We start from the raw sequence: 15,535 nt of genomic DNA, 5'->3' as shown, positions 1-15,535 counted from the left end.
AAGGTGCTCAGGGCTAAAGTTAAGCAAGAAGAGGTGTCCCAACCCCCATCCTTGGAAATGGAATCAGTCATCTCAGAGAAGTTATATTAGACATTAAAGCAATTTTTAACCTTGGATTATCTGTGTTGAATTAAGCATTGTATCTCATATTATCTACTCTGAAAGATTAGCCTCAAGCTGAATGGCCCCATTTTTTACCAAGGAGCGTTCCCTGAATTGGCATGGACTAGAAAGAGTTGATCCTTCAGTCAATATTGCTGTTGAGTCAAGGCTTAATAATACTTATTTACTAATTAACTAAACCCTGAAAAGATGCTAAAAGAATATGATGCCTTAGAAATGTTTTTACACATATGGCATGTTTATTTTTAGATGTTTCTTGTATTTTTGCCTTATAACTTGCCATAGAAGTGACATTACATTCCTGGCTTTGACACTAGCTGTGTGACCTTGGGCAAAACACTTAGCCTTTTTAAGTATCAGGTTTTTTAATTTGTACTGTGGAGACAGAAAACACTTCACAGTGGTTATGTGAGGATCAAGAGAGCTAAACTGTATTTATTCTTTTTTAAAATCTCTCAGTAAAATGTCATAGAGAATATGTTTATGGTGTGAAAGGAAATGATCACACACAGACGGAAATAGACTGAGGGCAAAATTTTATTTCTGTAGCCAGTCTTCTTTCTATTTGATTATTAATTTCTACCATTCAGAAGGTCAGGAAAGGAGTAACTGTAACAAAAATATCATTAGGACCATGATACAAGGACAGGAGCCAAGTGGTGAAATGATGAAAATTCAACTTAAAGAAAGTCAGAGTTATGGGCATCTCAGGCTGCCTGTTGGCAGCCCAGGTACATGCCTCCTCATTACAGTACAAAACAAGATAAAACACAGACAGAAAACAGGATGTACATGGAAATTTCACACTCAGCATTATCTTGAGGAAAGAAGATGACTAACTTTGAAAATCACTGTGACCTAAAAAAGAAAAATCAACAAATTCCAGCTTAGAATCTCTCACATGTCTGCAACACCATCCCAAATGTACAGCTCCTGGAGAAGTCTCCACTGGTTTTCAAGGTCTCAAGAAAAACTGGAGAAATATAGAAGAACTACAGAAGCTAATGAAGAGGACCAAGCTTATTCTTAAACTACTCCAGAAAAAGCAAGTCTACTCTAAGTCTAAAGAGTATCCAAGTGGGATCTAAGGGTGGACATAGGGGAAGGTTTTCAATGAGTAAATTAAAGTGGCAAGCCAAATTTAACAGGGCAGGCATAATCTAAAGGGATGGGTGTGATTTAAAGGAGTGGTCTTTGAAATGCATAGATTGTAGGACAGAAAAAAAGACAGAAAAAAGAGGGTGGGGGAGAGAGAGAGGGGAAACACTATTTGGCAATGGATATTGAGAATAAAAGGAGAAAAGGGGGGAGATTTAGGATCCTCAATATGAAAAGAGAATTTTAACTGAGAAGCATACATCCCCCACCTCCACCACCACATACCCCTCCAAAACAAATTAGTAAACAAATTTACTATAAAAAAAAAAAACAAAAAAAAACTTTCCAAAATATCTGGACTTTGATATGTTGAGAGATGAACATTCTTTTAAACTAGGACTCATGTAAAACACCTCATACTATAAATTAAACACATTGAAAGTCAGATCCATTCAGAATTATTGCAGAATATCAGAAAACACAATCTCAAACATGTTAAATGAGGAGTGATCCCTCTGGAAAAAAAGTTATGAAACAGAAGAAATCTATAAGTTAATAGTTCAAATAGAATTAAATATATTCAAGAAATGAATGTGTGGAAAGCCAACATGCATCAGAAATTTTAAAAGCAAAAAAAAGACAAAAACTAGGAAGAAATAAAGACAGTTGACTCAATTCAAGAAAGAAATGGAAGAAAAAGGCAAAATTGTCTCACAAATAAAGAATTTGCACCTCTTCGGAAGTGATGGAAATAAATCATGATTTTCGTGGTGATTTCATAGGTGTATAGATCTATCAAAATTAATCAAATTGTATATCTGAACAGTATGTAGTTTACTGTACAGAAGTTATACCACAATAAAGTTGTTTTAAAAAAATAATACATTGTAAGGTGTCCAAGGAAAAATAGACTCAAATGATAACTTAATAAAGGTCCTTGAAGAAAGACAGAAAATCAGTCAAGAAAACGAAAATGAAAGGATCAGAGAGAAGCACAGAAGGAATAATATTTATTTTATTTGAGTCTCTAAGGAAAAAACTGAGAACAATGGAATAGAAGGAATATTCAAAGCTATAACCCATGAGTATGTTTAAAGCCACAATCAGAGGAAAATTCACAATGTTAAACATCTTCCTTAGAAAAACATAAGAGTGGAAGGAAATGAATTAAATTCTCAGCTCAGAGACTAGAACAACAAAATAAATTTAAAAAAAATACAGGAGAAAGAAAATAATAAAAGTAAAGAAGACATTGATAAAGGATAGAAAAATAATAGATATAATTAATAAATAATAATTCATTCTGGCTTTTAGAAAAAAATAACAAAATAGACAAACCTTTAGCTAAGTTTGTCACCAAAAAAAAGGAGATACAAAATAAAGAATAACAAGGAGAAAAAAGGAAAAAACACTAGAAGATAATAAAATTTAAAAATCATACGAGACTACTTTGAAGAATTCTAGACAAATAACTATGGAAAGCTAGATGAAAAGAATAATTTCTTAAGAAGATACATTTGACTGAAATTGGCCCCATTGCAGACAGAAAGCTTAAGAAGACCATTTTCACTGAAGGAGTAGAAAATGCTATTAAGGGAATGTGCAGGAAAAAGCACTAGGCCCTGGTAACTTCATGCGGGCTTCTAGTGTATCTTCAAAGACCAGAGATTAGCTATATAAATTACTTCAGAGCATTTAAAAGGAAGAAAAACTTCCCAATTTCTTTTACAAAGCAAGCCTAACACTTATATCTAAACCTCCTAAAGGCAGTACTAAAAAGAAAAACAAGATGACTATTTTCCATGTATCAAAGCAAAAATATTAAATAAAACATTGGCATACAGAATAAAGTGCTAAATTAAAAAAATAACATACCATGATCCAGTGAAATTTATTCTAGGGACCGATTCAGCTCTCCCACCAGGTCCGCACCACCCATGATACTCTCCCTCCTCCTGGCTGGGTCACACCTATTTCACCTTAGTTTTTAATCCCTCTGGTCATGAGTCCCTGTTGAGGTTGACACAATTTATTGGTCATCAAAGGAAGAAAGTTGGATGATCAGAGCACCTGGAGTGGACAGCCAAGTTGAAGTGGACTTCATTTGATTTCTCACTCTCATTTGAAAACGAAAATGAACTTCTAAATTGTGTTTGGACCAGTTCATTCTGCAGAAGTGCAAAATCTTGAGGGTTCCAAAATGATTGTTAATAGGAGCATTTCACATTGTATATTCAGACTTGAGAACTTGATGGAGAGATGGAAAAATGCTTCAGACAACACTCTAGAAGAATTCTGACAGTGTCATTCACCTCACATGCTCCTCTGAAAATCTTCACTCCTCGCTTAGCTATTATTTTTCAGAAACAATTTTCGATGTTTTAGAAAGATGCATCCTAGATGATTTAAACGTAAAATGACTTGTGATTGGTTAATAGTGAGTCCTTTTATACCATTTGCCTGCTAAACTTGTTTAGTTCAATTGGCTTAATTATCCAACACAAACTTTGTGCAACCCACTGAACTACACTGTAAGCTATCTCCCTTTCTCCTCATGATTCAGTTATTTTGGAAACTCCACTTTTCTTTGTCCTGCCTTTTTGCCTCAATTTCAAAATGGTATTAAATTTTATAATAATAATGATAATCATATAATAACATATATTATGTATTTAACAAAAAAACTCTATATTTAAATTCATAATTCTTCTTTAGGTATTCTATTTCTCCACTGAGAGTATCAATTTGATTAAAAGGCCCAGATTTTGCGATGGGATGATTTCCAGGGGAGGAGCAAAAATGTTCCTCTTTATTTATAGCAGGTCTGAAGTGAGAAATTTTTTTGAGAATTTCTTGCCAGGAAAATCTTTGTTTCCCTAAGGCTTTATAGTGTCCTTTTTTTTCATGCTTATGGTGAGAGCTATGTAAATTACTATGTCACACGTTTTCCCCTCACTCCTGAGAAAAATCAGACTCATATGGGATATTTATTTACTGCAAAAATATTAATCCAAAGGGTGGGAATATTTCCTTCATTTCTCTTTATTTTTGGTCGCATTTTATTTATATTCTTTTTTATTGAATATACACTTTTCTATAAGTTGCCTCACATTCTTTGGAAAGACAGTGATAAAGTTAATAAATATATTTCAAATTAAGATATTTAAAATTTGACTGTCACTTGGAGCTTGCGAAGTACAGCAGAATATTTTTTTCACACTCATCTATTCTTCTTTTATATCTTGTGCAATTTCACAAGCTTTAATGCATGGGCTTTATGCTTAATATGATCTGGAAAAGCAATATCTTCCTCAGGCATGATCTTACACTTGGAGTAGGAGGAGGAAGATGAGGTGAGACTACAGAGGGGATTGGAAGCCCATGACCACAGAAGTGGCGCTGATGAAATAATTTCCACTTTCTCTTTAAAACCTTTAACAAGGTGTTGGTAATAGCAGATGTGGAGACCCCCAGGGTCTTCTTAGACCCCGGGATCATCTTTTATTGTTGGAATAGAGTTTTACTCATTTATTGTTGCTTAGAGTGTGCTTACACATCTGTGGAGCTACTGCAGCAGGGGGATGTGATGCTGGTGGGTGTGGCTGTGTTGCCTAGAGAGGGAAGAAGCAGAGTGGTCCCATATGTTCTGGTTAATTCCCTGACTATGATGGGCAGAGAGAGTCAGGATGCCAGTGCATGCATGGGAGTTTAGAGCATGAGACAGCTTTTCTTGCTTTGAAATACTAAAAAGAGCAACCAGAATTCTTGGTAGCGTTTCCTGAGTGTGGAATATTTAGAAATCAGGGGGACAAATGTGAATGGTCTTGACTGTTATCACTAAAATCTTTGTCTCATGCTTATTCTGAGCAATATATACTGAATGGGAGGGGCACGAAAGAAAAGAAAACACAGGAGAAAAAATATTGGTTAATTTTTTAAAACTCATTACAAAGCTCTTTGGGCAGAAGATATCATTAGCCACTTTTCTAAGACTTATAAGACCCGACCTAAAAGATTTTAGTGATTATAGTCAAAACTTTTTCACATTTTTTTTGCTGATTTTTAATACATGTATTTATTTAGCACCTATTATATCTCTGACACTGTACTAGGTGCTGGGATGCAGAAATGTCCGAGAAAAGTTTTCACTCTCAGGAAGCTGACTTCATGAGGGAGTCAGATATTGTACAAAATCATGGCCACTTATGTGAAAACCATTCAAATGGAAGTGCTTTTATACGGCTATGAGATTAAAAACTTTTAAAATCTAATATTACTAAAATTATTTTCAAATGACATCTTAATTCTAAATATTGGATCCATTATAATCAAATGGGGACATTTTTATTTGAATAGCACTCTACCATTGCAGATCAGAAATCACGGGCTCATTATGGTCCCCATTCCTCATCCTTCCAAACTCGCAGGTTCAGTGATACATTTATGAAGCAAATAATACTCCATACTCAATAAGCATATCTCTTCCCACATAAGCATCCCACACAGACACATGCACACAGAAGTGGGCATCTTTACACTGTCTTAATTTGACCTGGGAATTCTCACCCACCGGGATGCGTGGTCAGAGACTTTTCATTAGTCTTCCATGGGCTTCCTGAGAGGAATGGTGGAGAGATAGATTCAAACAGGTTAACTGGCCCTTGGCACCGAGTCATCAAATCAGGGTGTGACATTCAGTACCCTAAGCCCCGATGACGTCTTGGTCTTAGCTGTGCCCTCACCTTGAAGTCAGCCGGGCTCCATCATGGAATCCTGCCTGATCGTCAGCAGGAGATTTTGGAGTGGTTCTTGAGAGGCTTATCTTCTCACCTGGCCTCTGGTCTAGGTTCCCCTGAAGTGATGCTGAAGCCCGGGGCCAAAAGACCACCAGAAACACACGACGTTTCTTTATTAAATTGTCACAGCTCAGAAGAATGCACCAGAGAAAAACCAATGGGATTTCCTAGGAAAACAGAGTTGGGAAAGACTTGTGATAGGATTTGGGCTTGTGTTAGGGGCTTTTGAGGACGATTTTGGAAAGCTGGTGTCTGTTCTGGATTGGATGTTGACAGGAAGAGGGGGTAATTCAGCGACAGGGCACACTGATTCTTATCTAGGACCATAAAGGGAGGTGTTGTTACAGCTAAAGAGGCAAGAGAGACGGGGTGTTTGGCCATGTTTGTGGTGGTGCAGTGGCCTTTTCATGCCTTTGTGGAGACGTGATTAAAGAGAGGTCTTGTGTTCGTCCTGTTTTATCACGGTCAAGGGGTGACGTGGCTGACTGCTGTTATTCTGCGAGATTGTTTGTGTCCAGCAGGGCAGGAATCACGGCTCGCTAGTGGTCACCAGCAGGTAACTGTGGGGGCTCAGTAAGGAACTCAGAGAGAGTGGGTCTAACTTTAAAGCGCTGTCACATTCAGGACAGTAAAGGGATGAGCAGGGCCACTGTTTGGCAGACTTGGGTTTGGGACAGCCTAGTGGGGAGCCTGCCCTCAGCTACTCTGGTGGACATGTAATTAATAGTGGCATTGGCAGGGCATTGGAGTACCTCATTCATTCATCCATTCATTGTGTGCTAAGTGAAGTAAGCCAGACAGAGAAAGAAAAATACCATATGATATCACTTATATGTGGAATCTAAAAAAAAAGAAAAGACACAAATGAATTTATTTATAAAACAGAGGCAGACTCACGGGCACAGAAAACCAACTGATGGTTACTTGGGTGGGGGAAGGTGGGAGAAGTAGGGAGGGAAAAATTGGGAGTTTGGGATTTGCAGATAGTAACTACTATATATAAAATAGATAAACAACTGTTTAGTGCAGGGAACTATATTGAATACTTTGCAATGGCCTAGAATGAAAAAGAATATGAAAAGGAATATATATATATATATCTCACTATGCTATACACCAGAAATTAACATAACATTGAAAATCAACTATACTTCAATAAAAGTAAAATAAAATAAAATAAAATAAAATAAATATTCTTATCAATGGGCTAGATGGAGTTGGTGATGCACCATGGTGGAGCTCGGAGCTCAGTGTGGTCTTATCACTGTAATGGTCACACACTTTGGCTGCTTTTCCGGTTGAGAAGGCCTGGGCTGTAGTCCTGGTTGACCAGTTGAAAAGGACTCATGGTTGTAGGTTTAGAGAGCTTTGGGAAACCAGAATGGACTAGGAGGAAAAACAGAAATGCCACGCATGGCATCTCCAAGCACAGGTCACATCAAGACAGAAGACAAAAACTGAACAGCATGCGAGACTATGAAAAAGACAGAGCCTCCCCCGGGCCACAACATCTAATCTTCACTCACAATTGATGATGCTGAGTATTCACCAAAAATGATAGCTGGTTTAATAACTGTTTTAGTTAGAAAAAAAATTAACATTTTATGGGACAAGAGAATCCTGAATCAGCCCATAGCACTGTCATGATAACTTGAGCAAAGTTAAGTATTGACAAATTCAGCAGCCATAACCATGTCTTCATTAGATCTGCTTAGTATGTAGAACGTCTATAAAGTGCTCTTTTTAAAAAAAATAAAATAAAAAGCTGAACTTCTTTGGCAGGAAAGTAATTGTGAAGTTTTTAAGTAAATGAAACGGCTCTCTTTGCATTGAAATATAAAGCTCCCATTTCCTCTCTTTAAATGTTTAAAGGATTTTTTTTTGTCAGTTTCAGCATGAAGAAACATTAAAATTCATCTCAGCCAAAACCCATAGCAGATGAAAAAAAAAAAAAGATGTTAAATATCAGCAAATGGATCTGATAATCTACAGAGTATTTCTGCTGTCAAAGAAGGACCGTGGGATAAAAAACACATGTTCCGGATTTGACATCCCTTGGCATCTTGTAAATAGCCTACACGAATCTGTACCTTAAAACTGCCAGCACCAGCAAAATTGTGCCCAAGTTTCTAGTAAGTTAAGCAAGCAGAGCAGAGAGAAGAAATGTGGCTAGATTGCATATAAAAACCCAGGGACCCCGAAAACTGACCTCAAACTCATTTTACCAAAAGATCTGCACTTTTGCAGAATTGTCCATTTATCTATAAATCGAAGAGCACTTTGTGATACTTAGGTATGTATGAGTAAATAAGAACGTAGAGAATAAACATGTTAGGTGGAAGAGGGGAGGGGACTGGAGTAGGTGGGAAGAATTTGCCTTGAAGGGGAAAAAAAAAAAACTGCTGAATAACACAAACTAGACTTTTCTCGTTATTAAAACTTTCTACTTCAAGAGAACATTGAATTGATCCTTTAGCCTGGATTTCAAACATCTTAACACCACCTTCCACCACCTAAGGGAAAAATAAAGTGTATTTATCAGTGTGTTTCCAGATTCAGAATTCAAAAAGGTGAGTTTCCCTGGAGTTCAGAAGTGCTTCCTCCCTTCCCGTACAAATCAGGAAGGAAAAGTCCTTCAGAGACTAAGGGGGGGGGGTGCCCACGATGCACCCTGCTAAGTGAAGCTTTTGGTGATTATCATCATAGTTCTAATGGTTTATTGATTGATTGATTGATTATTGAAGCATAATCAGTTTACAATGTTGTGTTAGTTTCTGGTGTACAGCATAGTGATTCAGTTACATGCATATATATATATATATATATGTATATATATATATATATTCCTTTTCTTATTCTTTTTCATTATAGGCTATTAAAAGATATTGTATATAGTTCCCTGTCTACACAGTAGGATCTTGTTGTTTATCTGTTTTATAGATAGTAGTTAGTATCTGCAAATCCCAAAGTCCCAGTTTATCCCTTCCCACCCCGTTCTCCCCTGGCAACTATAAGTTCATTTTCTGTGTCTGTGAGTCTGTCTCTGTTTTGTAAATAAGTTCTTTTGTGTCATTTTTTTTAGCTTCCACATGTAAGTGATATCATGTGGTATTTTTCTGTCTTTTTCTGGTTTACTTCACTTAGAATGACAATCTCCAGGTCCATCCATGTAGCTGCAAATGGCATTAATTCATTCTTTTTTTACACCGTAGATCTAATTGGTTGTTTCCCTCCAAACACAAAAGTTTCAAGAAGTTTCTTTCATCAGCCATTTCTAAGGAATATTCACTCCTTTTCCTAAATTACTAATAAAGGAAATTGGCAACTAGAGCTTCTGATTAGCATATTATATGCTGACATTACCTACAAGGAGTTCTTGTTTCGGCTAAAAGCAAAAAGAAAATCATCTTTTTTCCTGATCTCTGAAATTTTGTTACAGTCAGTGTGCATCACCATACATGAAAAATGACACCGGCATTTACTGAGAATGTATTGTAAAAGAGATGATTTATAAACATTATTTTATGTAATTCTTATAGGTCTGCAATTTAGGAATTAGAGAAGACGATGGAGGTCTGCAAAGTTGTCCAAATCTCACATAGCCTGGGAGGTGCCCAGCTGGATTTTGAACACTGATCTGCAGGATGCTAAGACCCATGATTTTTTCACCAGTCCGTGATGCCTTTTTGACAAATAGCTTAGTCGCCCCTAGTATATGGGTGACAAAGTTTCTGGGGATTTCAGCTTGGACACATCTGCATCACTGACCCTTCTCTGACCCTTCTATACTCTGACCAGAACACATTTAGACATATTCCCCTGCCACTTCCAGTAAACACAAATAAACATGCAAGGTCCAAAAATAACATGATCATAAAGCCACTTTGTAACTTGCATTTTCTGTTAATACATACAGATCTCGACTTTTGCAGTGGCTACTTATTACAATACTGTACCATAATTTATTAAATATTTCTCTGTCGATAAGCATTCAGAATACTTTCCATTTTTTGCAATAACAAATAATTCTGCAATAAATGTAAACATTTATTTTTGGTGGATTCACACAAATATTTCTGAAGCCTAGCATTCCGAATTCTGTGCCTGTGAGTCTATATATCTTAAAATTTGAAAGACATTGCTAAGTGACCCTTTAAAAAGTCAAAATGACTTATTCTCAGCAATGCTGTTGAGGACAGCTCGTTTCTTATGCACTGGCCAATTTTGGTATTATCAAACTTTTAACCAATATCATAGAAAAATAATGTGATTATGCTTTCATTGTGTTTCTGACTTTTTTTTTAATGTTTAGTGCTATTGCATAGATCTTTTTGACTACATATACATTTTTGGGGGGTGGGGATTGTTTATATCTTTTACTCATTGTTTTATTAATTTTAGGAACTAGTGATAAGATGTGGATGCTGATGTTTTGTTAATCAGTCTTCAAGCTCTGTTTAAATGCCTTTTGCTACATAATTAGATCAAAAATTGTGTAGTCAAATTGTAGGTGATGCTCTTCTAAGCACTAGTGTTATGAGATGGGTTGGGTACCACAGCGGCACCTAGTCAGTACCTTGCCAGGACAGGCACTCAAGGAGACTGTCCCAGGGCTGCCAGAGCGTATGGCCTTTTCCGTTGCTTTTCTCCTCTTAATGACTCCTGATTTGAAGACATATTTCAAAGGTAGGTAAGTAGAATCATTAAACTCTAAGCTTCACAGGATAAGAGAGAAGGCTCTGGAATACTTGTCTCATTCCCCACAAAAAGTTAGGGCTGATGGTTATTTATAGCATCTGTTGCCTTGGACTCTAGGTCTGATTTGGCTTTCCTAGGACAATGGCTAAATCACCAACGTTGGCATGGATGAGTGAGTCCAAGGACGTCTTGAGAGCAGGAACATGCAGTTAGCAATACAGTCCAAGACGCACATACACAAATATACCCTCTCACACAGTTACACGTTCTCCTATGAAAAGTTGGCAAGGGTCAACGTGGCCAGTGGAAACGCGAAGCCAACAGAAACCTCTGGAGCAGAAGCCTTGAGCTGCTTTAGAAAGCCGGGTGAGGATGCTCTAAGCTGAGATGGGACTGGGTTGCCCTGTTGCAGCTTGTAGAGTTGACCGATGTGTTGAAGCAGCTTTCCATGCCCCAGGAGCACTTGCTTGAAAGAACCAGAATGAGCGCCCTGACTTGTCCTCTGGTTGTTCCTTGAGCTTCCTGTCCATGCTTGGCATCTTCCTCTGATCTCTGAGGCCAAGGAACTCTCTGCTCAGGCGGCAGCCTCTTGGCATTTCCCCATCTTTGTTCCTTTCACTCAAGGTTCATCCTCTCCCTTCCCGTCACTCTCCCAGCACCTCCCCACTGGAGTCTTCTTCTCTGCCGTGACAGTGTCCCCAGGCATAGTTCAGGGGTCCTGCCAGCTTGAACTCCCAAACCGTGCCCTGGGTGATGGTCCTTCCTCATTTTGCACAGGACACTGACTTCTTCCTACCTTCCAAGTTCCTCTCTGGAGAGCTCCCTTCAGAATCACGGGTCTACATCCTTGTCTTCCTCCTTAATTACACACAAGACTCTGTTCAGCAGCAAAGAGTGGCTTGCTTTCTCCAGTGACACCTGGGGCCCCAAAGATTTCCCAATTGTGTGTGATTTCATCAAAACATACCCATCAGCTGTATCTAATGAGCTAATCTCCACAAATATGATAATTGGAGACAATAGCTTAATATTCTATCCACCGAAAGACCAGATAAGGAGACAAGGAGACCCTTCATCAGATGATGCCTTATCCCACCCAAAATGACTCAAATGATGAGAATTCAGCTTGCACTGCAGGTGGGCCTTTCAGTGTTTATTAAGTGACACTGAATAGGTGAGCCACACCCTCTGACTCTGCACGGGGCTCGGTCTAACCTCATATTTAGGCAGGGCAGACTTTTTTTTTTTTAATTGCTTTCATTTCCCAAAAGAGAACTGCTCTTCTTTTTGTGTTCAGCGTGTCTACGCCAGAAAAACGTCCAGAATTCGCTGCTCTGCCTAGCTTGTTACACAACTCCTCAACACGAGATTTGATATGTGAAAATTGGTTCTTTTTAAATTTTTATTTGTATTTTTTTTGGCAGGCTTTGGGAAAGGCCTGCTTCCTGGCGCTGGAAGTAGCCAGTCTTGGCGTGTGCAGCCCCTGACAATTTCCAGCATATGGTAAGAGAAGAGGCTTCTGCCCACCCTCCCCATCAGGTAAGTGCCATCTTTCTGACTGCAGCCGTTGATAGATGTCGTGCTTGGAGAGCAATGACTGCTGGGAAAGGGGCCAAGCGGCCAACTGGCCAAGGCTGGTGAGCAGGTCAGACGGACCAGGCCTCGGGGCGAAGCAGCCCTGCTCCCAACCACACGGAGACCATACGCTTAGAAACATGTACACAGACAAGCCCTGAATCTGGCTAACAGAGCTGAATATTATTATTTGTTTTGCTAATGTAGCCATAGGATTTTCAACAAGAAAGGGAGGGTTTCAGGTTAAACATACCTTTGGAGAGCGCCGATTCCGCTCTCAGGCAAGCAGCCCATGAGTCGGCCCTCTCACGTCTGAAATGGACTTAGCCAGCTCAGAGAGGTGGGACCTCACGTCACAGCGTTCGCCACCCAGTTTATCGAAGCATTTTCCTTTCAGCACTGACTGTCAGTGCCAGTCAGGTGGTCATTTTCAGTCTTCTGGGAGCTACTTTGCTGTTTCATCAAAGTAGGAAAGCAAAATGATCCCCAAAGTACGAAGAACATAAATATTCTTCAAATGACACTACCTGGAGACAAACATAGCTAATGTTTTGAGAAACAGTCTTTGAGAAATCCCTCTCTCACGCATACGATTTTTTATGAATGAGTCCACGCCATGCGTGCTTGTTCATAACCGGCATTTTTCATTCAATAATATGCCATGAATATTATTTTTCAAATGTGGCATCAGAGACCATTACACGTTTGCACAAATATTTACTTAAGCAGTCCCCCAGGGAGGACATTCAGGTTGTTTGCGATTTTCTGATATTATAGCAACGCCGCTGGAATGTCTGCTTGTGCTTATGCCCTTATGACTTTAGGATAAATTCCTCACAACAGGATTACGGAGTCAACGGTAGGAACATTTTACCCTTTGATAAATTCGGCTGAACTTCGCCTGGATGGTCCTCTGAAATGATGAACGAAGAAGCTCCTTCTCTGGTTGGCCGAGTTGAGCCGGCTCGGGAGGAGAGCCTGCTGCGGACCCTTCTCTCCCCACGCTTACCCTAACCCAGGAGGCTCAGACGGGTTCCTCCTGCGGGGGAAGAAAGAGGGGTGCCGTCGGCATCTTCCTCCGCACTGCTTCCTTTGCTTCTCGCTTCCCTCCTGTCCTCGGAGCTGTGTTCTGGGAGAATTCTGCTGCCTTTCTGCCTGCCGGAAACTGTTCAGCTCCGTCCAGTCTATTTATCCCACCCATTAAACGTCTCTTGGATTAGGTTTAACATTTTTTTTTTATTTTCACCATCAAATTTTTTTCCTTTTCAAGAGCTTTATCGTATAATATTAATTTATGATTATATATATGCTATATAGTTACGTATAGTTAAAAATCTCAAAGTGTATATATATGCTATTCTTATTTAACGTTATGTGATGTCTGCTCTCTCTCTAAAGATACTCATGATCGTTTCCTCTGCATCGCCACAGTGGGGGCACGAAGATGCGTGTGTTGTTGTGTGTACACACATCCTGCATCTTTAGCTCTTTTCATTATTTTCCTTGAGGATCCCAACAGCCTTCTCTTCTGATTCCCTTATTCTGTCTTTTTTGTCAACCTGCAACCTTCAAAGAGTGGCTGGGGTGATTTTTTAGATGGAAATCGGATCACGTCACCACACTGCCTCGAATGTGTCAGGAGTTTCTGGGTGCACACCGGACGCAGCCTTGTTCTCTGCCTGATGAAGACTTTCAGCCTCCCTGGCACCGGCCCTACTCTGGATGCTCCGGACACAATGGCTTTTCCTCATCTTTTCAGATTCGCTGAGCTCTTTCTGACTTCAAGGACTTTCAATATTCTCTTCTTCCTCCACCGCTGCCCCATTCTCCGCCTGGCTACCGCCTATCTCCTCCTCATGTGTAAGGTTTAAGTGTCCCTTCCTCTGCGGAAACATCCTGGAATCTTTGCTTAAAGTCATTCTCTCATTATTACATTAATAACACCCTCTGTTTTCCCTGCTTACAATTTACAGTAAGTGGAAACAATCCTCCATTGGGAGTGAATATGTTTAATGTCCATCTTGTCTTTGCTGGCCAGGAGATCTGCTCATCTTGGGCACCTGGCTCAGGCCTGGTGCCCCAAGTGCTACAAAGACATCTGCGACAAATGGAAGAATAAACAAGTGGTCACATTGACAATTCCACCCCAGGGTCTGGTTGTGGGGTTCATTCAGTCTCCCTGGAAATGTGTCCCTGGCTCCTTCCCTCTCCAGCTCTGGCAGAACAGCATTTTTAGATCCTGTAGAGTTATGTCTGCCTCCATTTTGCTACCAAACCCAACCTAATTAATAAGGAAGCGTTTCCTTGTGCTCTTTGCCATCTTTAGGTGAAGGGTCACTTCCAGAAACCCTGTAACGACAGCCCATGACACTGTGGCTTTTGTCTGCAGAAGGCAGCAGGCACAGGGCTGGGAAGGCAAGCTGTCCCCAGGTACCTGCGCTTACTGCTGCCTTGGGGACTGCAGGCAGCAGGAAAAAAGGAGTCTGTTCACAAAGGGCCCTTCCAGCCTTGGCCTTTCTGCAGATCTCATCAGCAGAGGTGCCAATTAGTGCTCATTAGAAAGGTGTTTGGGGTTTTTAATTTATTTTGTTTTCCTGATGTGGATACCAGGCCTGGAAAGCGTGAACTGAAAAAGCAACGTGTTCCAGGAAAAGACACAGCGCTGGGGAGACAGCTGCTTTCCAGACACCACAGAGGGAGGCTACTGTGGGTCTTAATGAGGACTGGTTGTGGCAGACCCTCTCTGCAGAGGACAGGGTTGTGAGCTGCCGTCGTGCCTGGCGCACCGTGGCCGTGCGGATCCTCCTGCCACAGATCATTGTCACTTCATAGGGACTCCAGGTCCCCCTATGGCCCTTGGTAGGAAACAGCTGACAGTGCATTGTAAAGCAAAGATGGCTACAGATTGTTAAATGACTTATCCTTCATGGATACTGTAGGGTGGAAGGCTCTGAGTAAGTTTCCTGAACTGGGTCCCATCTGCCTGATGGTTCTTGTGGGAAAGCCAGTAAGAAGCGTTGTTCTGGAACAATGAGCAATTGTACTTTCTTTAATGCATGTGTGCTCCCCTGCTTCTTCCATCTACAGGCTTTTGCAGCATCACTTTTACTTTTTTCTCGTATAATTTCTGTTTTGCTTGAAATAGCACTAAGAGGAGGCAGATTAAAATCTGAAGATATCCAAAACAAAACAAAAAACAAAATCTGAGGATATCCAAGAGCACAGGGTTTGGAGTTAGAAGATGT

This window comes from Camelus dromedarius, chromosome 29, assembly GCF_036321535.1.
Source record: "Camelus dromedarius isolate mCamDro1 chromosome 29, mCamDro1.pat, whole genome shotgun sequence".
NCBI classification, from domain to species: domain Eukaryota; kingdom Metazoa; phylum Chordata; class Mammalia; order Artiodactyla; family Camelidae; genus Camelus; species Camelus dromedarius.
Note: the sequence above shows the minus strand (reverse complement) of the source record.